The sequence below is a fragment of the Vipera berus genome (assembly GCF_964194415.1).
Source record: "Vipera berus genome assembly, chromosome: 2".
Taxonomy (NCBI): domain Eukaryota; kingdom Metazoa; phylum Chordata; class Lepidosauria; order Squamata; family Viperidae; genus Vipera; species Vipera berus.
Window position 1 is genome coordinate 259224032 of NC_138203.1, and position 25958 is coordinate 259249989.

A 25958-nucleotide genomic window follows, 5' to 3' on the forward strand; every position below is an offset into this window, starting at 1 on the left:
ATAGGATGCTCACAACATCGCTTAATTCACCAGGAGCAGAAGTATACGGATGATATACTTCACTTCATAGTGACAGATGAGCTCACCCATCATTTCATGTAGCTGTTAAATAGAAGAGGGGACATCAGTCCCACCAGGCTCAAGGTTGACTCAGCCTTCCATCCTTCCGAGGTAGGTAAAATGAGGACCCAGATTGTTGGGGGCAATAAGCTGACTTTGTAATAATGCCGCTTGGGGGTGTGTGTGAAAGCCCTAATAAGCAGGCATATACATAGAATGAAGGCTACTGCTAAGCTTGTAAGCCGCCCTGAGTCTTCAGAGAAGGGCGGGATATAAATGGAATTAAAATAAATAAATAAATAAATCATTTTGACTCCTGTGGCTTCCCACATAGAAGGATCTGAGGGTAGAATCTCCCCTCCCCAATCCTCACTGTAGGTGAACCAACACAACTTTGTGTAACCCACCCCCAGTCCTCTGTCCACCCAGAAGGCTACCATGGTTGATAGTACTGAAAGCTGCTGAGAGCTCAAGTAAGGCAAGGATGGGTACACCACTACCATCCCGCCCACACCAGAGATCATTGAAAAGTGCAATCAGTGCCATTACTGTTCCTGGAAATCTGATTGAAAAGGATCCAGATAATCCGCTTCATCCAGGGTCCTCTGAAGCTGCTGTACAACCACCTTCAATTTTAGGTAAGATGATTTCATTGATAATTGGTTTCATTGCCCAAGGACCAGAGGCGGAGTAAGGGAAGAATTATATCCTATATCCCCAGTACTTATTGTATCACAGCCAATTTTCTTAACTTTTAGGAATTGCACAATTCAATAAGAAGACACGAGGTCATATATCTTGTAATTGTATAGCATAGTGATTGAGACCTCTTAGAGTTCCAAGGTTTCATAACTTGCTTTACAATAGGTCTGTGCTTGGAAATCGGGTAAAGAAAAAATTAATCACACAGCAGACTCAGACCAATCTTGAGAAGATGAAGTTTTCCGTCAACAACCAAACTCAATCAGGTGGCAAGAATGAGGGCAATTCATCACTAGAACAAGCCATTTTGGGGTGGGGGTAGTAGAGCTGCCCTTTTCTGAAGCTTTATAAAAATCAAGACCGCCCTGAAAAGATATGCTGTAGTCCATACGGAGTTGCTTGATTGTGCGATGGTTGCATATTAATTTAATAAATAAATATTGTTTATTTATTAAGAGGAGGAGATGTTTTGCTTGTTGGATCTTTTATGTCTCAATAAGGTAACAGACCATACTAGGGGTTAATATCAGCCCGGTGACAGCACTGGCCAATTATTGCAGATCTTGAAAAGTGATGAACAATTGGAGCTGGTTGGCACTTCTTTAGGGGATCATCTGGAAACTTGAGAACTGCAAAATAGAAGACGACATTGAAAAGACATTCTGGAAGAAACCCATGACAAGTCTTGTTTTTTTGCCTTGTGGCCAGAAAAACTACATGGATGTGTTTCTGAAATCATTTTTTTAAACTTAGTTTTCCTTAGTTTTGCATTATTTCAGAAATCTTGGTTTGATTTCTGAGCAGACATGCTTCTTTTTTTTGTTCTTGTTGTTCTGATCAAGTTTTTTTTTTCTTAATGCTGTGACTGTTGAAATTCCTGGCTTACACATTCAGGATGTTACAAATAGAGCCAGAGTTTACATAGATTTCTTACTTAATTTTCAAAATTCATTCTGCATACTGATCCAAAATTAAGGCAGGGACGTTATTGGGAATTTTATTTTCAAAGGAGAGAAGAAAATTAATTGCTCTTCCTTGATAGTCGTGAAAGCATCAAATACAAGGAATGGATTTATTAAATAGGTTTTTTTTTCTGTTTTCACATCTGAGATACCATCCTGAAAGTGTAATTTCAGAGGGAAAAAAAGTGACTTAAAACACAAGTCATCACATCTGCACTAAGTTATGACTAGCTGCTCTTAGTAAATGGTTTTAAAGTAGGAAGCATGTCTAAATTTTTATTTTCCATTTTACTCTTCCACAGTTCAACTTTCTTAGTAACTAATTTTAATTTATCACTGATTTATAGAATATTATTTTTGGCACCTTGCAATGAAGTACCAAGAATGTTCAGCTTATAAAAAATGTCACTTAAATATGCTAAATGATATTGAAATGAGAGTCTGCTCATTTCCTTAGTTAAGTACAAATGATGTTCATTTCTCAATTAAAAAAGACATGTCAAAACTCTGCCTTATTTTGACTCACAGTAAAACGTAGTCACCATCCATGTCATCACAAAACTGCAAACTTCCTAGCTTTTACAGGTCTAGTTTTTATATAGCTGACACATTTATAATTATTTGTAGAAACATCCGCCATGCTGGGCTCATATCTTTCATAGCAAGAGCTTGTCTACAAATCATGCAGTGTGTCCATGAAATAACTCTATGTATGTTAGACCTGCGAGGCTGGCACATTGTGTAATTAGCTCACATGGTGTAACAAGATGGTGGGTTTGTTGTCACTGTGAGTTGTGGTGGTGGTGGGGGCACTAAGGGAGGCTCAGCCAATCTCATTATATACATGTTGTACTTTGATAATAAAAGTTTATTCATATTTATTCAAACAGCAGTGGAGGATTTTTGGCATGTTAAAGCTTGAAGTGTTTGTGGCAATCTGATAGAGCATATAGTCCATCATTGCATATCCCAATGCAATATGCAGTGGTAACCATATCAAAAGCTGCTGGAATAATGAAACTTTCTCTCCGTGTAGCTTTCTAAACTAAGTAGTTGGGTGTGCTACTCGATAGGAAGGGAGAAGTGACTTTAAAAAGATAGGTTCACATTAAATGGTCTTCTTTCTTCTTCTCATGACTTCTTGAAGGGAAGAATCTCAAGGTTTTTAGCTGTGTCTGCATGACAGGTGTTGAGATGTTCTTTTGTATAATTGTATAATACAATATATAATATAATTGTATAAAACATTGTATAATACAGACAAGGCAAACCTGGTTTAATGGTAGGAAAAGAAAGTCTTGGATCCTCGGGTGGATGCTTATCTTGGCACACAGCCTTTTTTGACAAATAACACAAGGATATTCTTCCACTATAATGAAGGGAGGTGTGAAAATCAAAGATGTGCACCTGCCTTCATATTTCCTAACTTAGACTTACTTTATTGGCACTACAGATGGACTAACCTTTTAATATACATACATATATGTAATGCTGTTCTCTTCTAGGATCAGCAAAATTATCCAGAAATTTAAAAAAAAAAGTCTGAATCAAGCTGTTTTGGAAACCAAGCATGCTCTGAGTTACTATAACCTAAGGAACCATCTCACCCCATTGGGATTGGCTCCCTCTCCAGCAAAAAGGGTGTGTTCTGGATCCCACTGGCCAAAGAATTGCAATCTGTGGGATCTAGGAGAACCATCTTTACTACTATGGCTCCCACCCTTTGGAACATCATGCCACTTGAGGTGAGATTCGCCCTGACACTCCTGGCCTTCCAAAAGGTCCTGAAAAGCTGGCTCTGTGAATTGGCTTCAGGCCCCGATGGAGCTATCCCATTTGGGAAGTGGCTAGTAGATTAGGAGAAGATCCCACCTCCACTCCATCTACGCATTAGTTCTTTTTATTCACTTTGTTGTCAATTTTAATGTTTCAGCTTTCATGTCCAATATTTTAATGTTTTAAATCTTGTAATGGTTTATGCCATTGTAAGCTGCCCAGAGTTGCTTGATAGTGAAATGGGCTGGATATCAATTTAATTAATGAATAAATGGAATATTGAAAGATGTTCCTTAAAGATTGTTCCATTACTAGCATAGCTGCATTTTGTATGTGTAAGTTTCCAAGTACCCCCCCCCTTCAGAGTTTCAACATTTCAAAATTTAAAATTTGCAGATGACACCAAGCTGGCAGGAATAGCCAACACTCCAGAAGATAAGCTTAAGATACAGAAGGATCTTGACAGACTTGAACATTGTGCGATATCTAACAAAATGAAATTTAATGGTGAAAAAAGTAAGGTTCTATATTTAGGCAAGAAAAAACAAATGCATAGGTACAGTATAGATAGTACCTCACTCAATAGTAGCAACTGTGAGAGGGATCTCGGACTCCTAGTGGACAATCACTTAAATATGATCCAGCAGTGTGCTGCAGCTGCCAAAAAAGTCATCACAGTGCTAGGCTGCATTAACAGAGGGACAAAATCTAGATCACATGAAGTGTTAATACCACTTTACAATGCCTTGTTAAAGCCACATTTGGAATACTGCATCCAGTTTTGGTCACCATGATGTAAAAAAGATGTTAAGACTCTAGAAAGAGTACAGAGAAGAGCAACAAAGATGATTAGGGGACTGGAGGCTAAAACATATAAAGAACGGTTGCTGGAATTGGGTATGTCTAGTTTAATGAAAAGAAGGGCTAGGGGTGACATGATACCAGTGTTCCAATATCTCAGGGATTGCCACAAAGAAGAGAGAGTTGAACTATTCTCCAAAGCACCTGATGGCAAGACAAGAAGCAACAGATGGAAACTAACCAAAGAAAGAAGCAACCTAGAACTAAGGAGAAATTTGCTGACAGTTATAACAATTAATCAGTAGAACAACCTGCCTCCAGAAGTGGTGAATGCTCCAACACTGGAGGTTTTTAAGAAGAGACTGGACAACCATTTGTCTGAAATAGTATAAGGTTTCCTGCCTGAGCAGGCGGTTTTGACTATAAGTCCTCCAAGGTCACTTCAAACTCTGTTATTCTATTCTATTCTATTCTATTCTATTCTATTCTATTCTATTCTATTCTATTCTATTCTATTCTATTCTATTCTATTCTATTCTATTCTATTCTATTCTATTCTATTTTAAAATGAAAGACATATTTAATGTATGGCTATTAAATGTTTATGTGCTTTTACTCTCTTGATATGTGAAATACAACTGTATTTGTCCTAGTCAGTGCTTCAGAAATAAATCATGCTGCTTACTTCGTAATGCCTGTGATTTGATTGTTTGGATAAGTTTTCAAGTGGTATCCTCCAGATCCATTAGAATTGTGCCTGTATTTGAAAGGTGCCAAGTTAACAAAAGACAAAAGAAGCCTGCCAAAATGTATTGTGTGCCTGCTGAATGGACTTCATGTTCTGAGCCATTCCGTACTGTTGTAAATAATAAAGAAAACTGAAGTACATTTGTTGAAAATTCTTAGCTCAAACAATTGAAACTGATAACATGTTAACTTTTGCAATCTGCTAATCTACAAAGAACTGCTGATATTCCCTCTACAGCTCAGCCTTTTAGTGTATATAAATAGCCTTTAGCATCTTATACTGCACACTTCTTCTGTCTGTGGCCCCATCATCTTAATAATACTTGTGAGTCAGAAAACATAATAGTTACAAGCAGGCTTTGACACGTTCCACCATGTTCTTTTCAATAGAAAACTCTCTGTATAAGGATGGTTTGAGGCATCCTACTACACCTGCCAAAGTAACCCTCAGGGTTTACATGTGTTCAGGCTAGTCAGCGCCTCTTTCCTGCATTAACTTCTTGATACCAGAAAAATGTTCATTCATCCACAGTGGAAGAGTTGGGCTTGGGAAATGCCAAGTCACAGGCCCAATCAAAAGGTAGATGAAAAAGATAGAAGACCAAGCTTGAATTCTAGCTCTCATTCCAATGCTAGTGGAGAAAACGTCCATGTGAATTCTCCTTGTTACAAAGCTTGCTTTATTTAATGTGTTAACTAGATTAGGGCCCTGAAAATGTGTTGTGCAGAATATAGTGCGGGTGTAAAAATAACCAAAGTAGGCTATAGAACAAAGATGGAAATAAAAACAGCCTGGAGAAAAAATAATAGCAATATTGACTATAATTGTCAGATATTATTTATATATCAAGTTGATGTCTCTGCTTTCTGCTTGGAGGTAGCCGATAATCATGAAGATAAAAGGCATGCAAACAGAGAAATTAAATGACAATTAAAATGTAATTACAAACACATTGATGTATTAGTCTGTGTGACAATTCTTCTCTTTTCTCTTTTTGTAAACCTTGTTCCACAAGAACAGAAAACTCCAGGCAATTATAAGAAGCAATTGATGGAAACTAATCAAGGAGAGAACAAACCTAGAACTAAGAATAAATTTCCTGACAGTGAGAACAGTTAATCAATGGAATGACTTGTCCTCAGAAGTTGTGGGTATTCCAACACTGGAGGTTTTTAAGGAGAGATTGGACAACCATTTGTCTGAATGGTATAGGGATTCCTGCCTGAGAAGGAGATTGGATTAGAAGACCTCCAAGGTCCCTTCCAACTCTGTTATTCTGTTGTACATCTGCTTTCTTCATTATCCAGAGGTTCTTCAAGGTGATCTGTATGAGACATGCAGACAAGGATGATTGCAAGGAGCCTCCTCTGCAGCCACTGGGCACTTGCCATGGAAACAGAAAAAAGATGTGCTGGCTATTCTTCCTTTTGACACTTCTCACCAATTCTTAAGAATGGGGAAATGTACTTTATACATGGGTCAGAAGCTAGACAGCTTCAGAACAATTGGGATGTTGTCAGGCATTCTTAATGAACGGCTATAGAAAATCAAATACATTAAGAATAGGACAATGTACATTATAGGCATTTGGTCCAAATAAGTGAGAGCTACAATTTTATTGGGTGGGAAGTGAATAGGATTCTCTTGAAGTTTCTTTTTCAAGATCCATGGTTACATGGAAGACTTCTGTTCATATTCCAAGAAAGGAGAGGATTGGCATGCAGGCAGATGCTTGTCCTTTTATAGAGGTGCAAGAAACTTCAACCCCACATCTGCTTCCTCTTTTCTGTCGCTTTTCCCCACTGTCCTCAGAGCTGTCTCTGATTGTGCCATGAAATGTTAGTACTGCAACTGCATAAGACTATACAAGAACATGCTGGATCAGACCATTGGTTCATCTACTCCAGCCTTCTAGATGACACAGTAGCTACTTGGAAGCATTTGGAACCTCTTCCTCATGAACTAGAGGGCAAGTAACCCTTCCAAAGCTTCTTATAAGGGAAGATGCAGCCATCAAAATGTTAGTCTGATCTTCCAGGGATAGATCCAGTTTCAATTTTATTTATTTATTTTAATTCCATTTATATCCCGCCCTTCTCCGAAGACTCAGGGCGGCTTACAAACTTAGCAGTAGCCTTCATTCCATGTATATGCCTGCTTATTAGGGCTTTCACACACCCCCGCCCCCAAGCGGCATTATTACAAAGTCAGCTTATTGCCCCCAACAATCTGGGTCCTCATTTTACCTACCTCGGAAGGATGGAAGGCTGAGTCAACCTTGAGTCTGGTGGGATGCGAACCTGCACTAATTGCAGGCAGCTGGTGTTACTTAAGGAGGCATTAGCCCACTGCTCCACCAAGGCTCCACCAAGGCTTCAATGGAAGAGAATATTTGTAGTTGAACTGTGGAGTCTTTGGTGCTCTCTAAGCTTGGTTGTTTTCTTGCAGACATTTCATTACCCAACTAGTAACATCATCAGTGCTAGGCTAGGCTAGTAGTGATGATGTTATCTAGTTGGATAATAAAATGTCTTCAAGAAAACATCCAAGCTCAGAGAGCACCAAGGATTCCACAGATCCAATTTCTTCTTAAAACCCATCCAAATAGGCTGCCATCATCACAGCTTCTGACAGCCTATTCCTCAGGTTAATTGAACATTACTTAAAAAAAATTCTTTCAGTCCTGAATCAGTCCTGGATTGTTAATTTCAAATTATTAAATAACTGGGTTGAAACTGTAGACAAGTACTGTTCTATTTCTTTTGAGAGTCGACCATTATATCTTTGTGTGTGTCCATGTGTAACAGAGAAAGTAAGAGCATATGTAGGTATCTGTGTGTGCATTCAGAATTTGTCATTCTGAAACAAAGACATTGTTTCCTCTTTTTTTTTAATCCTTAACCATCTGTAATTTTTCATCTTTCAGGATATTACCTATAATCTATAGCAGATGATCTAGTGGCCCTTAGAATTTATTTAATTTTCTGCATAAAGAAATATACTAAATACTATAATCAAAAAGGCATTAATGAGGCACTCTTGAATGTTGTTTGACAATATTCTTCTAATATTATTAAATGTTCCTTAGTAATATTTTATTGCAGCTGATACTATATATGTTTTCCAGAATTGTATGTAAATGTGCTCATTAGGCAACAATATTGTGCAACAATCATTTGGCCTTAGGATCATTAATCTTCCGAAAGCATACAAGGCCATTACTAATTATTAAAAAAAATAGGTGTTTAGTTTTTAAGCCAGCATTATGATTTTCCATTATTCATAGAATTAGAATTATACTAAAAAGACAGCAAATGGCTCCCTGAAATTTGAGTACCTGCATCTAGTGTAAATACCCAATTCAGTCCAGAAAACTTTGAATTAAATTTGAATCTGGTAATCAGTGCAAATTTTAGCCACAGGCCTCTTGAATGGGTGGCTTGGTTAACCTCAGTTCTGTCTATCAAATGGGAATAATACAACTGTCTATCGAAGGTTTGTTTCAGGAATTCAAAAAAATTTAAAATGATTTTTTAATGTTATCGATATTACACATCTTACAGAAATATTAGACTTTGTGGAAACAATTTTTAATTATTGTTAAATGATATCAATATAGTTGAGAAGTATACTTTTGTCGTTCAGTCACCAAGTCATGTCCGACTCTTCGTGACCCCATAGACCAGGGGTAGGCAACCTTGGCTCTTTTATGACTCATGGACTTCAACTCCCAGAATTCCTGAGTCAGCAGCTGACTCAGGAATTCTGGGAGTTGAAGTCCATGAGTCATAAAAGAGCCAAGGTTGCCTACCCCTGCATATAGATCGTAGCACACCAGGCCCCACTGTCCTCCACTGTTTCCTGGAGTTTGCCCAAATTCATATTCATTGCTTTGATGACACTACCTAACCATCTCATCCTCTGCCGTCCCCTTCTCCTTTTGCCTTCCATCTTTCTCAACCTCAGGGTCTTTCCCAATGAGTCCTCTCTTCTCATTTGGTGGCCAAAATATTTGAACTTCCTTAAAGTATATTTTAAAAAAGTGTATTAAACAATTTTAAATTCCCCAAGCAAAGAACAGAGTTTACTCTGTTCAAAAAAGAAATTCTCCTTAGCAAATGTAATTAAAAGTCTTTTAAGTGGAATGCTCCACAATACCTGCTGGGCTTACTTTTCTTGCCACCGTTGTTAAGTGAATCACTGTAGTTTTTAGGTTAGTAATATGGCTGATAAGTGAATCTGGTTTCCCGATTGATTTTGCTTGTCAGAAAGTCGCAAAAGGTGATCACGTGACCCTGGGACACCGCAACCATCCTCAACATGAACAAGTTGCCAAGCATCCAAATTTTGATCATGTGACCATGGGGATGCTGCAACGGTCGTGAGTGTGAAAAATAGTCATAAGTCATTTTTTTCAATGCTGTTATAACTTCAAACAGCCACTAAATGAATGGTATAGTAAGTCGAGGATTATATGTATATTATAATTTTAATAGATATATAATTATAATATACAATGAATAATTAATTTAATTTAATTTATTTAATTAATTTATCCATCTCAATCCATGACTTTGGGTGGCTTACAATGATTCATCTATTTATTATAATCATAATCTATGTATGTATATTTATTCCATTCATTCCAAAACATCGTTTTAGCCTTTGTCTATCCACTGCAGGATGAAGGCCTCTTCCACATGTTTCCAATCAATGAGGTCCTGAGCTTTCTTTTGTCAGTTGGGCCTGCAAAACTTGCTGATGTCGATCCATTTTGTTTTAGATCTCTTTCCTGGACACTTTTTATCAAGTGGGATCCATTCTGTGACTGCCTGGGTCTGCCTACCATCAGTTCTTCTTGCTATGTGGCCAGCCCATTTCCATTTCTATTCTTTTACCCTCTTGATGATGTTGTATACTTTCGTTTGTTCTCCAATCCATGTGGAGGTCTTTTCATCTGGTCTTGTAATGCTGAGCATGTATCTTTCTATGGCTGTTTGCGCCACTTGCAGCTTTTGTATTAATTGTGAGGTTAGTGTTCGAGTTTCACAAGCATCTGTTACAACAGGTCACACACATTGATCGAAAACTTTTCTCTTCAGGCATAGGGGGAGGTCAGTTAATGTTATTTAATTGAACTTATTATACTGTTGGTTCCAAATGGTTCCAAATATATTTATTTATTAAAAATATATAGCTGCCCAACTCATACATTGATGATGACTGGGCAGCTGACAAGACTTTATATATTTACATAACAAACATATGTGCTTTAAAAAAATAGCAAGAAAGGAAGCAAATGAATAAATAAATTAATAGATATTTTATCTTGGATCCCCACTATGTCACCCCCAGTTTTAGGATTTTTTTTTATAATGAAGTAATTTTTTTTTATAAGGAAGTAAAATTGCCCACGGACATTGAACACAGTGTCAGGACCTTATTTTTCTGCTATTAGTCAAATGCATGCAGTGTGTGAATAAAATGCCTATGTTACATGCTAACATATAATACTAATACTAACGAGAGAAAACAAATGCAGTGTGTGTCAGTTGCAGAGGAGAACAACAGTGTGAAGAACAGAAAACCAGGGCAGAGGAGAGAAACGAGGATGGTGTTTTTGTAAGTATCAGCTTATTGTTAGAATCATCTTTTGGAGTATTGAGTTGTTGACTAACTGAACAATTTACAAAGTTTGAAAACCCACAAAAATACTGCTAGCGTGAGGAAAGATGTCAACTTTTGAAAGATAATGAGTCGATTACCAATCTAATGTTTCAAATCACAATTTTAAAAATTAAGTTAGGAGTATTGTTAAGTAGGCAGCAAAAACTGCCAGACCACCACCAGATAGCTCATGGTACAGTTGTGGTAATCTAGATTTTGCAGTCCTGACAAACCTAATAAAGCAAACTATTATCAAATATAGTCAGTGGGTTCTTTGTTTTATTGGCATCTTTTTAAAAAAAATAATTAGGCATCTTCTTATTCTGATATTAGTTACAGAAGCTGTCATGGTCCATGATAAACAATCAAATCTCAGTTGAGCTATGTATAAGTCATTTGTGTATACAAGATAAGAACAAGTCCTTCATAGTAGTCATAAAGCCTTTGATAAATTTTAACTTTTCATTTAATCTAAATGAGAAACACTGTTTATAAACTTCAGTAAGCCAGGATATTAAACCAGCTTTATATTATGATGTAGGAACCTGGCATCTTCCAAAAGAATTTTGAATTTTTTTGGCCAAACTAATGATTTGTTCAGCTGGCTGAAATGAAAAGTTCCAGTTAATTAGAAGTTTCCTAAATTAAACCTTAGCTGTTTTCAAATACTTCATGCACAGTTAAAATAGATATTCATATCTCAGCTTATTAATATGACATGTAATCATCAAAAGCATGTGAAAAGTGATTTTTCTTTGCTTCCTTTTCAGTAGACTATTGGTTCCATAAATGGTATCAATCCATATGTTTTTTTAAAGTAAATAGTGTTATATTTTGGGTTCGTCCTGGTTTCTAATTATAATGTGAATTTTTATATGTAATTTTGTATATAACTATTTTTACTTTCTGCTAATATGAACATAATTGGGTTCTGGACAGAGAGCTACCAAAGAGAAGCTCAGCAATGCAATAGAATTGAGTTTGATTGAAGTGTTTCTTGTGAATCTAAAAGAGCTATCAATATAAATGGAAAAGAACTTTTAATTATCAGTCTCATTTAGGCATTTAATGCTCACGTGGATGCCATTTTTATTCCTTCCATTGCTTTTTTAAAAAGGAAAAGAAATGAGTAAAGTGCTATGAAATGAATCAACCCATGACCCCGCCTTTAAAACTGTCTACAGATCTTATAGAATCAATAAATCCTAACTTCCAGAAAGGTGTTATTACCAACTCAGATGAGCCATCATAATTTTAATAGTCCTGCACCAGACTAATAACATGTAATGTCTGTGTAAGAGAGGTAAGGGCCTGAATTTTTGTCAGCTTTCCTATCCCACTTAATACAAATGCTATATAATTTCTTGTTAAACAAAGTATTTAATTTTCTTAGATTGTATTGGCAAGACTTCATGAAAAAAATTGAGGAGGCACCGTAGTTCAGTGGTAGTGTGTATATTTACTGTCTGCAATTATTCCCAAACACACAATCCAGAATGCCGTTCTGGGTATGATCCTAACGATTCTAAGGCCAAATGATTGTTGCACAATATTGTTGCCTAATGAGCACACTTACATACAATTCTGGAAAACATACATAGCATCAGCTGCAATAAAATATTACTAAGGAACATTTAATATTATTAGAAGACTATTATCAAAAAACCTTCAAGAGTGCCTTATTAATACCTTTTTGATAGTAGTATTTAGTATACTTCTTTATGCAGAAAATTAAAATAAGTTCTAAGGGCCACTAGATCATCTGTTATAGATTATAGGTAACATCCTAAAAGATGAAAAATTACAGATGGTTAAGCATTAAAAAAATAAGAGGAAATGATGTCTGTATTTCGGAATGACAAATTCTGAATGCACACACAGATACCTATACATGCTCTTACTTTCTCCCAAAATGCAGCAATGGAAATAGTTCTGGGTGTTCCTTGGTGTGCTTATGTAACCTGTGTGCTATGCAAACTGTGTTATTAGTTTGCTTTGGGATGCAATTCACAGAAATAGCTGTGAAGTAAAACTGTAACTAGCTTTATAACTGCCTATAAAATCCTTCAAGACACAGGGCAGGAGTCCTCAAAATCTTTAGTTCATTAACCCCTCCAAGAACGTTTAGATTGTTCAGTGATAAACCCAACATTTATTATATGAAAATAATGTAATACATGTTACTCTAACTAATTGTGCTATGAATAATAATAAAATACAAAGACCTGCAAATAGAAATAGAACGACTGCTGCGAAAGAAAGAAAAGGTAGTACCAATAGTAATGGGTGCCTTGGGTGCAATCCCAAAACAACTGAAGCAACCTAGTAGAACCAACCAAAGAGAGAAGCAACCTAGAATGAAGGAGAAATTTCCTGACAGAACAATTAATCAGTGGAACAACTTGCCTCCAGAAGCTGTGAATGCTCCAACATGGGAAGTTTTTAAGAAGAGACTGGACAGCCATTTGTCTGAAATGGCATAGGGTTTCCTGCCTGAGCAGAGGGTTGGACTAGAAGATCTCCAAGGTCCCTTCCATCATCATCATCATCATCTGAACACCATCGGCATTGGCAAATTCACCACCAGCCAATTGCAAAAGGCAGCTTTACTGGGAACAGCTGACATCCTGCAACCATATCTCTGTCACCATCAAACATCAACATCTACCCCAGATCCTTGGGAAAGGCTCAATTGGTGGACAAAAATGCCAAATCCAGTGTAAACATTTGACTGACTATGTGACAAACCATAACAATAATACTTGGTTAAGTTCAGTAAGTGTCCCCTGAATGTTACTGGACTTTGTCAGTTCCTGGTTATCACCATCTTTCCTTTCTTTTATTATTTGGTACAATATGTCCCTCAGAGTGTTGTGAGTTAAGTGGATTTACAAATTTTGACCAATCAATCTTTGAAGCCCTAGTAAAAAAATTTTTGTCCCCAATATGTCTGTGATTTTTAATTTAATTTGAATTTAAATTATTATTCAAAGATAAAGCATTAATGTTCTGGAGCATCAAATGCGTGTTTTAAAAATCATACCAGAAAAATGACATTAAAATGACACCAGCTGAAATTACATTTTCATAATCTTCAAAAGAAAATCTGTATTTGAGTGCATGAGTATGAGTCCACCTTTAAACACTGATGCTGGAAGACAGGCTGAAGGAGAATAAATTCATTCATTCCAAGTACAATTTTGACTTTCACTGCATTCAGACAACCTTCAACATTCATTGTTATCTATATTGTGGCATATTAAATGGCACCATTTGTAATTTCATCAGATTACAAATACATCATTTTGTTAACATAGATGGCCTTGGGATATTTGATTAGTTTTCTTTTGTTTTACACAAAGTGTTTTGGTGAATGTGGAGCCAAAAAGAAAGTGGTCTGGATCACATAGAGATTTTATTGATAAGTTCCTTCATTGCTAATTATTATGATATCACTGGAAACTTTTAGAAAAAGGTTAGCAGATTTTACAGTAAAAATGCAAAGTATGGATACAGAAAAGCCAAATAATATTTCTGAAATTTCCAGTGTTAGTGTTTATTAGCTCATAAATTTTTATTAAGTTTTATAATAAAATAAAAATAGAGGGGGAAAAAACAAAAGTGAGAACTAAGAGAACGAAAAATTGCAAAGAGAAAAAAAGTGGTGACTTCCAATTTTTTCCAGTGCAGTAAAATAAAAAAAAATAGTACAACCTCAACCTTTTGCTTTACATTTCACAACATTTCCAGCTTTTTCTATAATAACAAAATCATTCTAATCAACAGTATTTATTTACAATCCATGTCTTTTAAATAAAGTCTTTAGCTGTTGACTTTTGTTTTAACCCATTTATTGGTTGAAAATAAACTCAAACTTGAATTGGGGATCTTGTTATCTTTCTCATTTGTTTAATCAAGAGCGTGCTTTCTCTTAAATGACTGGGAGATATATGGGGAAGGCATTTCTGGAGGGCTGTTAATAATAATTTGCTGTGGTTAAAAACAGAAAAATGGCAGTTTAAAGATTTCTTGTGACACCAACTTGTATGAATCGAAACTGTGTGTGAAATGAAGTTGACATGCAAACTATTCTCAGCGCATGCAAAAAAGAAGAAATAATAAATGGGACTGAAGGAATTTGAAATCCATTAGTACATGACATTTTTAATCCAACATTCTAGCATATACTTACCAATTACAATTGTAGTAATTAATAACATCGTTTGTTCAAGTTCAGTTAACTCCTGCAGTAGAGTAAGAAAGAAGAGGCCCTGGAATATATTGTAAGTTAAAAAATACTTCTTAATAAATGCTAGCTTAGGTCTTTTCCATATGAATCTTTCTTTTTGGAATAATTGTCATAGGATACTAGATACACAACATGTCATATATATCATTGCTATGATTGCAAATGAAACAGCTTCAGCACAAATGTTGCCCCAGGACAACTTTGGGGTCTCAAGATTCCAGAGAGACTGTTGAGCAGTGAAGTGTTAAACCACAAAGGCCATGTGTAAGCTGTAAAATATTCTGAACATGGAAACCAGTCCAAAAGCAAAGGAGCCAAGACTTTGATGCAACCTCCCTCCAAATTTTGGTTTAGTCCTCCAAATGAAGGCCTAATTAAGTGGTTTAAAATAGGTACACATATCCTGGTTAATCTCCAAGTATCAGTTTACAGAGAAGAGGAATATCTTTTTGATAAGGTGATGGATGTACATTTATCAGTGGGACCTCAAAGCTCAACAACAATCCTGTACAGGAATCATCAGTATCAATAAAGTTGTAGGAGGATTACGCAGAGGCAAGTACATATTTAATAGTTCTTCAAGCATAAGACATACATCAATTTCACAGCTACTAAAATTGTTGGCCAAGCAGGTACAAAAAATAGCCAGGGAAATGATTGAAGCCTTGTCAGTGAACAAGAGTGCTGATAGTCAAAAAGAGCGCTTATCAAACACTTAGGAGCCAAGAACTTGGCAGCACAAGGAAACAACAGCTAACAACTTAATAATAAGCCATCAACACCCCAATCAACAACCCAAAAGCTGTACACAACCAGGCACCACATAAATACTACACACAGACTACTAGCCCAAAGCACACACTCTACTAGAGAGAAGTTCCCTGAGGATGGGCTCAATCAGTGGAACAGCTTGCCTTCAGAAGTTGTGGGTGCTTCATCACTGGAGGCTTTCAAGAAGAGACTGGACAGCCACTTGTCAGAAATGGTATAGGGTCTCCTGCTTGAGCAGAGGACTAAACCTCTGGTCCTAGTGACTGACCCAGATTGGATCCTGCAATATTATCCTGGGATACATGTATTTTCCTTTACCCATGCCTGTAATTGCACCAAGAATGTCCCCATTCCTCCCATCGGTATTTTTTTTTCATCCTCTTTCTCAGTATCATGTGATCCTGGTGGTTTTAATACTATTGAATCTATATATCAGTCTACATATGTAGCACTAACCCAGTAAATCAGTGTATCCTATTCTTTCAAGGTAAGCTTTCTCACCTCAGTGGTTTGGCCCTTTTTACTTGTAGAAGTTATATGTGAAAAGACCTGATCAGTTTTGGTATAAACCAGCTTTCCTGACGCTGACTTCTCACCACACATGTTGGCATTTCAAATGAAGTCACTAAGCAAAGTTATTTTGAAGGGTTTCTTGATGGACATTGACAAGGATGAGCAGAGCAACTCTTGAGCGAAAGAGAGCTTGCACAAAAAAAGAGGATACTGAGAATAGTTAAGTTTACACAGCAACCACACAGATACACTGAGGTGTGTACAAAAGTTTTACTTGTGGGATAAGAGAATAGCACAGTCCAGGAAAAAACAGTCCAGGTCATACACGAGTAATGAAAAGATAGCAGATAACAACAGTCCAAAGATTATCCAATACAGAGTCTTCTTACCAGTCTGTAAGTCAAACACAGTTCTACAGGTTTAGCAAAACAGTAGCAAACCCACAAACCACGATAAACAGCAAGTAACAGCAAGCGAGAGTGAACGTAACAGAGAGAGAGAAGCTATGTCTCTAGCTCCCTCTTATGGCCGTAGGAAACAGTGCTGGCCAATCATTAGAAGGTATGATGCAATGCATTACATAGTTAAAGTGATACATTACAGTTCTATAACAATGATACAATCGTAGTTCATATATATTGCCAACCCAACAAGTTAGGCCACAGACATATACCTAACAGACATCCTGGTAGACAATACTTGCTGGTCACTCCATAATGGAATGTACAAAACTTTGAGTATATTTTCATTGCTTATGGACCATGGCTCTTAAAATCAAATGTGTGAAATATTTACAAGTAACCTTTGCACAAGCTTGCTTTTCAGTAGGGTAAATAAGCTTTATGTTTCAGAAATCATAATTTATATAATTCACATTTAGAATGATAACTAATAATGGATCAGTTGGTAGAAAAGAAAAATCAGGGATCTGGCCAGTCCAAATGAAGTTAAAACAAGGGATTGTTTTAAACTTTGGACTCTAATTTTTAATCAAAATGCAAATGTGTAGAAAAATTGAAACGGATAGCTCAACATTTGACTCAGCAGGACTGCTTCCAGGATATACCAGTAAATCCCTTTATTTTAATTCCCCTAGTCTGGCAAAGATGGTTCATTGCAGCAAAAATCCAGCTTTTTTGTGGTAGAAGCTTCATAGGAGATACAACAATGACAAAGAAATGTCAAATCTTTCCCTCGCCCCCCCATCTTTCCTCTGTTCAGATTTTTCTAATGCTGTGATTCCCCAGACAAGATTGGATAAACGTTTTGGTTTCAATTCCTCTTATTTTCTTATATTTCCAATCTAATTTGAGTGGTTCTTAAAAATCCAAACAAGAACAAATTGCATTTCTATATATATTTGTTCTGATGTTTATTTTTATATGTAGATTTGCCTAATAGATGCATTTTATTGTGTAACTTTAGTACAGTAGTCCTTCTTCTATTCATCTGCATATTTTGTATATACTTTCCTGAACCTATGAAGTGTATATTTACTTTTTTTGCTCAGGTGTTTGCTCTGCGAAAGTTTTGAGTAGTGCAGCTGTAGTGCAACTATAGAAGGGTAAATAATAGGTTTATTGTTGTTACCTTGGATTACAATATCATGTCTAATACTACTTGCTCATTGATGCTTAGTATTAAAGATTGGCTATCAAGCATAATCAGGTCTAATAGCTAATGCTTTTTTTTAGCTGTGCCTTAAATACATTTTTTTCCCAGCAGCAGAGATTTAAATGCTATCACTACCAAGTTTAAGCAACTTTATGCAACTTTCAACAAATGTACAGCACTGTGACTTAGAAAGTTTATTTATATCACATAGATTCTCATATTGTGTTTTCTTGGTTTTGGCTTAAGATTAAATAGAGTAGTACAATGTGCAAATCTAGTTACTGGTCCAGCCCACTCTTGACTTAAAAGCAACTTATACCAATTTTTCAGCAACAAGAAAAATAGAAAACTCCTTTATATTAAGGCTGATTCCTTCCTTCCTTCCTTCCTTCCTTCCTTCCTTCCTTCCTTCCTTCCTTCCTTCCTTCCTTCCTTCCTTCCTTCCTTCCTTCCTTCCTTTTCTAAGCTGTCCATTTCACCTCAGTGACCCTGGGCAGATTGCAAGTCCATATTTCTTCAGTCTTCACTCCTTGAGCCCAACAACTGAATGTGGAACCTTCTGTCTAGCAAGCATGTGATGTGCCACTGTGTCACTGCCCTTACTTATCTACTATTTAAGAAATTTGCTGTGTATTAATCACTTTGACAGCCTGCCTTTTATGGTCCTTCCTACCTTCATTTCACTGACATGGAGCCATCAATTGCAAAGAAATTTAGAATTCCTGACATATCACCAATAGTATTTCCTTGTAGATAGTGTGCATTTAAGTATTGATCATTTCCTTCCTCTGTCATGGTTCTCTTAGTATAAAATTAAACAGTGAACTTTGTTTCCCGGTATGGGAAGTATGTGAAATTCATGAGGCTGCAAAGTATAGTTGGTTATTTCAAGCTATTTCAAAAGCATTAACTTTTTGGTTTATGAGGGACCAAGGCAAATAATGGATGGCGGAAAAACATGAATTAAACATCAAATTAACACCAGATATAACATGTTTCTATAGGGTACAAAGTTAGACACAAATATTTCTGCAAAAGTAAATGCATGGTTGCTACTGACATGCAGTTGTTTATAGATTGAAAATAAAAACTCATTAATGAATATAGCAGGTATAGAGATTTGGATGCCCCTTCACTCAGTAATTCCCAAGAGCTCCTTTAACAGAAACGTTAACTTCCAAATGTTTTCAGCCTCCATTCTAACTTTCAGTAGTCTCAGAAATGTTCTTAGGTTTTTTTGCATACATGGAATGCTTGAAAATGATTTTCTGTTGTATTCAAGTCTGGAAACTGTGTAGGCCATTCCAAAATCTTTATCTGTCTTTCCTATAACTATTTCATGGTTGAATTGTAAGCCACCCAGAATCATTGGCTGAGATGAGCAGCTATAGAAATTGAATACATGAATTAAATAACTTCCTGTGCTGCTGTATTCTGTACAGTTGAAGCTTGTGTATATTCTGCAGCCCTATGTAGAGCATATTGCAACAGTCCAATTTGGAGGTGACTAGGGCACATGTAGAAGGGATGCGGTGGCTCAGTAGGTTAGGACGCTGAGCCTGTCGATCAGAAGGTTGGCAGTTTGGCGGGTCAAATCTTGGGATATCAGAGTGAGCGCCTGTTACTTGTCCCAGCTTCTGCCAACCTAGCAGTTCGAAAGCACGTAAAAATGCAAGTAGAAAAATAGGGACCACTACGGTGGGAAGGTAACAGCGTTCCGTGCGCCTTTGGCGTCTAGTCATGCCAGCCACATGACCACGGAAACGTCCTCGGACAAGCGCTGGCTCTTCGGCTTGAAACGGAGATGAGCACCGGCCCCTAGAGTCAGAAACGACTAGCCCGCATGTGCAGGGGAACCTTTACCTTTACCTTTTTAGGGCACATGTGACTGTCAGCAGAGTATCCTGATTGCACTGGACACAACTGGGGCAAAGCAGAAACCTGTGCAAAAGCCCTCCTAGCCCCAACAGCTACCTGCTCTTTGAGAAGGACTTTAAGTCTAGGAACACCCTCAGATTGCACAGTAGGACTGTTTGGGACAGGGCAACACCATCCATTACCAAAGATGGCATAGTTCTAGAACCAGCAAGCCCTCAAACCCAGAACCACTTGCCAGGATTCAGTTGAACTCTATTATCCCCCATCTAGATCCTCCAAGCCTCCAAGCACTGGGATAAAATATTCACAGCCAGGGGCAGAGATATAAAATTCTCTATAGATCCACAGTTAGAGTGACATCTATAGAACAGTGACTCCTCCCATCCCACATGCACCCTTCTTATTTCTAGCATTCACCTAGCAATAAATGCACATTTTATTTTGGTGTTGGGAATGCTACAGCAGAGGAAGAACCTGTATGCATTACCTGGTTTTATGCTATCAGTTTTATGTTACCAATAATAGGGGTGTCTTTTGGAACCCCCTCTTCCTCAAATGAGTATTTCAGGGTCATTCAGGATGGCCATTGTGGGAACGGCTCTCACAGGCAATCAGGGTTTTATAATATCCTGCTTTACCTGTTGAATTGCAACCTTCCTCTTTGTCATCCAAAGCTGAACACTACTATTGTGTAGTGGGTTCTGGACCACATGGATGGCTCCGGACAACAGGGTTCAGCATATCATTCTTTAATGAAGTAAGCACAGACTCGACACAAAGGGCTATTATCCCCTCTTATACACCTAGCCAGGTATACCTGGGACCAATCCCCTTATCAGGATTTCCCGCCAAGGACCACCCTGCCAATCCGGACAGGGTACCATGCCACCTGGTGGTATCAGTGGCTCATTACTGTGGAAACATCCCCTATATACATAACACCCCTTCCCCCATACTGAAACAATAATGATAACCAATAAACAATAATGAGAAACATCCAATGTGTGAATCCGGTTATTTGAAACATGTCGTGACCCCTCCCTCAAAACCGTACAAAGTCCTTTAGGTAAGCCGGTGGCCTATGAGCTCTGGCTGACCGTTTCAGGGTTTGCTCCCTGTTCTTGTTGACTGGGTCCACATTTGAGTCATCAACTGAGTCATCAACTGAGTCATCAACTGAGTCATCAATTGAGTCCTGATTCTGAGCCCTATCCAACCCAATGTCATTGGGCCCCCCGGCCTGATGTTGCTCAGCCCAGCCAACATTACTGGGTAACTGTCCGGTGTCAGATTGATTACCCCCTTCCCCAAACTCCGAAGAGGCCGGTTGATCTGATTTCCAAACTTGAGGTTTCCCAGGGGGACTGCTTCCTCAATTGGTCTATGTGTCTTCTGACCTGGCGGTCTTCCTCCACCTCTGCAATGTATGATACAGGCCCCGTTTTGTCAACCACCACCCCCTGAATCCAGGCATGGTGCCATCAGCAATGTCCTTCACCTGGAGGGGGCAATCTGGAAGATCTTGGATGGCTAGGATCTGCTCTGCAGGTGCTGGGTCAGGTTCAGTGATCATTAGCGGTAATCTGGTTAATGCATCAGTGTGGCCCATGTCCCTCCCTGGTTTGTGGACCAGTTTGCAAGTGTATGCAGATAGGAATATGGACCACCTTAGCATCCTTGTGGATAGAATTTGAGGTGTTTGTTTATCAGTTGTGAACAGCCCCAACAATAGTTTGTGATCTGTAAAAATAGTGAACTCCCTGCCATACAGGTAGTCATGAAATTTCTTGACTCCTGTCACAATTGCCAGGGCTTCGTTGTCAATTTGCGCGTAATTCCTTTCTGCCCTTGACAGTGTTCAGGAGTAATACGCAATAGGCCTCTGCTCCCCGTTTTCCTCCATGTGACTTAATTACAGCGCCCACACCATAAGGGGATGCATCACACACGATGCAGATGGGCTTATTTTCTATAAAATGTGTGATGGTTGAGTCACTGGACAATAGTTGTTGAGGTTTCTAAAACTCTGTTTGTGGGCCATTGTCCAATTCCATGTAGTTTTCTTATCGAATAGTCTGTGTAAAGGCTCTGCAATTGCTGCTTTGTGGGGCAAAAACACATGATAGAAATTAAGTAACCCCAGGAAAGTGTGCAATTCAGCCTTATTAGTTGGGGTTGGAGCCAATTTGATTGCTCTCACCTTGGAGTCTGTAGGGTGAATTCCCTTGGCATCAATCCTGAACCCTAAAAACTCAGTGGATGCCAGTCCAATACTGCACTTACTCTTTTTAAGTTTGAGCCCAGCAGAACGAAACCTGATTAAAACAGCCTGCAGCCTGTCAGCCAAGATCTCTTCAGACTCTCCAGCAATAAGAACATCATCAAAATAAGGACATACACCAGGTATGCCCTTCAGAGTCCTCTCCATCACATTTGTCTGAAATGGTATAGGGTTTCCTGCCTGAGCAGGGGGTTGGACTAGATGACCTCCAAGGTCCCTTCCAGCTTGATGCGTTAGGGTAATCCTTCCTGTGTGTTTTTTTCTCTGATCATTAAGCCACTGAGCATTCCTGCCTCAGTTATCTGTTGTTTCGTGGACAGCATATCTTTCCTTTGTTTCCCAAGATCCCACATGCCATTACACTTCTTCATAGCTGGCAGAAGGACTGTGCCTTGCGCACAGTCACTCATGCGCTCGTGACCTCCCATTTGGACTACTGCAATGCTCTCTACATGGGGCTGCCCTTGAGGACTACTCGGAGGCTTCAGCTGGTGCAGAATGCAGCCGCGCGAGTGGTGGTGGGGGTTTCCCGATACTCCCATGTAACACTTCTACTCCGCGAGCTGCATTGGCTTCCGGTTGCCCTCCGGGTAAGATTCAAGGTGCTGGTAATGACCTATAAAGCCCTAAATGGCATGGGTCCGGATTACTTACGGGAGCACCTGCTGCCGGCATCAACTTCCCTTCGTCCAGTGCGCTCCCACAGAGACGGCCTCCTTAGGGTGCCGTCGGTCAAAGAGTGTCGACTGGCGGCCCCCAGGGGGAGGGCGTTCTCTGTGGGCGCGCCAGACCTTTGGAACCGTTTACCGGTTGAGCTCCGGATGGCTCCCGACCTTCGCTCCTTCCAACGTGACCTAAAAACATACTTATTTGAACAAGCCGGCCTGGTCTGATGGGTTTGGGTATTTTAATATTAATTGTATTAATTTTTATTGAAATTGGGCTGTATTATTTAATTCTTTTTTAACTTTTGTACATTGTATTTTTATTGTATTTGCCCTGTACACCACCCTGAGTCCTTCGGAGAAGGGCGGTATAGAAATTAAATAATAATAATAATTATTATTATTATTATTATTATTATTATTATTATTATTATTATTATTATTATTATTATTATTGAAAAATTCCTGGAGCTACAGAGATGCCAAACTGCAAGCGGTTAACTCTAAAAGCTCCTCTATGTGCCACTATTGTCTGAGCGTCTTCCGTTTCCTTAGTAACCGTGAGCTGCTGGTACGCCTGCGCAAGATCGAGCTTGGCAAAGATGGCGCCACCCTGTACTGCAGAGAGGACATGCCGGACTGTCGGGACCGGGTAAGCGTGCGGATTCAAGGCCCGGTTTACCGTGGCCTTATAATCTGCACATATTCTTACTTCCCCATTAGCCTTAAGTGGGGTCACTATAGGGGTCTCCCAGTCTCCCCCATCCATGGGCTGTAACACCCCTTGTTCCACCAACTTGTCCAATTCACTCTCAATCTTGTGCTTGAGGGCGAATGGAACTCTCCAGGGCTTGATACGAATCAGTAGGACCCCTGGGTTTAGGTTAAATTTAATGGGGGGGCCCATGTATTTACCCAGCTTGTCATCGAATACGTCTGCAAACGTTTTGCAGATGGATTCAAGACTTTTGGGTTGGATGTTATGTACTCCCCCAACCAAAAGCCCAGGGCATCGAACCAGTCCAGCCCCACTAGACTAGTCCTCCCCCCGTTGGTCACCAGGACGTCCAAAGGACCATGGAATTCCTTGAACCCCACAATCACAGTGGCCTTTCCCCTGATTTTAATGGGGGTGTGCTGAAAATGTGGTGGGCTTTAAAGGAACCCTCTCCTTGCTCCGGTCGCAAATTCCCTTAAAGGTCTCATATGAAATTATTGAGACTGTGGAACCGGAGTCGAGCTCCATCGTGCAAGGTACTCCTTGCATATGGACCTGTATCGTAATTTTTGGCTTGAGCAACTGGTGGATCTCCGTATGAGACACAGTCCGCCTGCTCCCTCCAGATTTCGGTGATTTGCGCTGCAGGGACACAGTACCTTCGAGTGCTGATGCCATGGATTGTAATTCATTCAGGCTGTCCCAGTTGCGATTCCGGCAGACGGCTGCGATGTGCCCCGTCTTGCCGGAGGATCGACATTTCGCAGTTCGGAATCTGCAGGTCGCTCTTGGATGATTCCCTCCACAGCTGGCACATTTTTGGTTGGAGTAGTTGGCTGCTCTTTGTTCTCTGCAGCTGCAGCTGCAAGCGGTGCTTTTGGTGGCCAATGTGTATTTCCGATGGCTTCCATCATTGTCCCGCCGCGTTGACTGTTTCCCGGGCCTTTGCTGAACCACATCTATCTCTGCCTCTCTGTCTGTTTCTCCGTATCCGCTGTTCGCAGCACATTCATGATGTATTGTCCCTCCTGGGCTGCTGCCAGGATGGTGTCTGGGCTTGCCGGCGCCATTGGCTGCCTCGTGAGCCATTACCTCGTCTAGGACTTCTCGCAGATTCATCGGCGGTTTTGCGAGGATTTTTTGTTGGCACTGATGGTCTCTAAGCCTGAACACCACCTGGTCTCGAATTCTATCTTCGAGATCAGGGAACTTACACAAGTGGGCAGCCTGTCTCAGAGCCGCAACATAGTGCGATGTTGTCTCGCCCGGGAGCTGGATGCGCTGGGAAAATTGGAACCGCCAAAAAATTGGGGCCCTCAATGGCATGAAATGTTCAGCTAGTTTATTCTTGAGTTCAGCATACAGGACGGATGCGACGGGCGTCGGTGAGCACAATCCAATGGCCACATCGTACACGTCCTGACCACTGAGGCACAGCAGGGCTGCTGCTTTCATCCGGTCCTCCGTGATCCGGTTGATCAGCAGAAACCCTTTGATCCGCCCCAGGTATGCTTCCCACCACTCAGGTTCGTCGATGTTAAAACGGAATTTGCTGGTCTGTCCGAACTTAGCCATGATGCGCCCGGTCCTTTGATACTGCTTTGCTAGGAAGGTTCTTGGGAAAGATTTGCTTTTCCACCTTTCCTAGTGACTTCAGTGTGTGAAGCAGTATCCCACCTTCATCGCCACTATTGTGTAGTGGGTTCTGGACCGCATGGATGGCTCCGGACAACAGGGTTCAGCATATCATTCTTTATTGAAGTAAGCACTGACTCGACACAAAGGGCTATTAGCCACTCTTATATACCTAGCCAGGTATACCTGGGACCAATCCCCTTATCAGGATTTCCCACCGAGGACCACCCTGCCAATCCGGACAGGGTACCATGCCACCTGGTGGTATCAGTGGCTCATTACTGTGGAAACATCCCCTATATACATAACACTACTGCTGGCAAGTATGCTTTTTTTAGAGGCTGCGTAAAAGATTCTCATTCAAAGGATGACCAAAATAATCCTCTTCAGTAAATGACTTTCCCATTCTTGGATGTCAAGCGATGCTCAATTGGTACTTGACTGTACATAATCTCATTCTTTTCAGTTGGTCAGAAGGACCCCTGACTGCTGTCATAGCTCCCCTATGCATAAGCCTCGTTATGGTTAAATTCTTTTTATAAATACGGCAGGGTGTAGTTTTATTTTCCCTGCTGTTTTATCCAGACATATTCTCCTTGACTTTGTTTTGGACACTTTAATTCTCTATTCCTTTTTCTTGGAATCTGCAGCTCCATTAATTATAAAGAAGACTAAGGGACTGGAGGCTAAAACATATGAAGAATTGGGTATGTCTAGTTTAATGAAGAGAAGGACGAGGGGTGACATGATAGCAGTGTTCCAGTATCTCAGGGAGTCAAGCTATTCTCCAAAGGGCCTGAAGGCAGGACACGAAGCAATGGATGGAAACTAACCAAAGAGAGAAGCAACCTAGAACTAAGGAGAAATTTCTTGACAGTTAGAACAATTAAATCAGTGGAACAACCTGCCTCCAGAAGC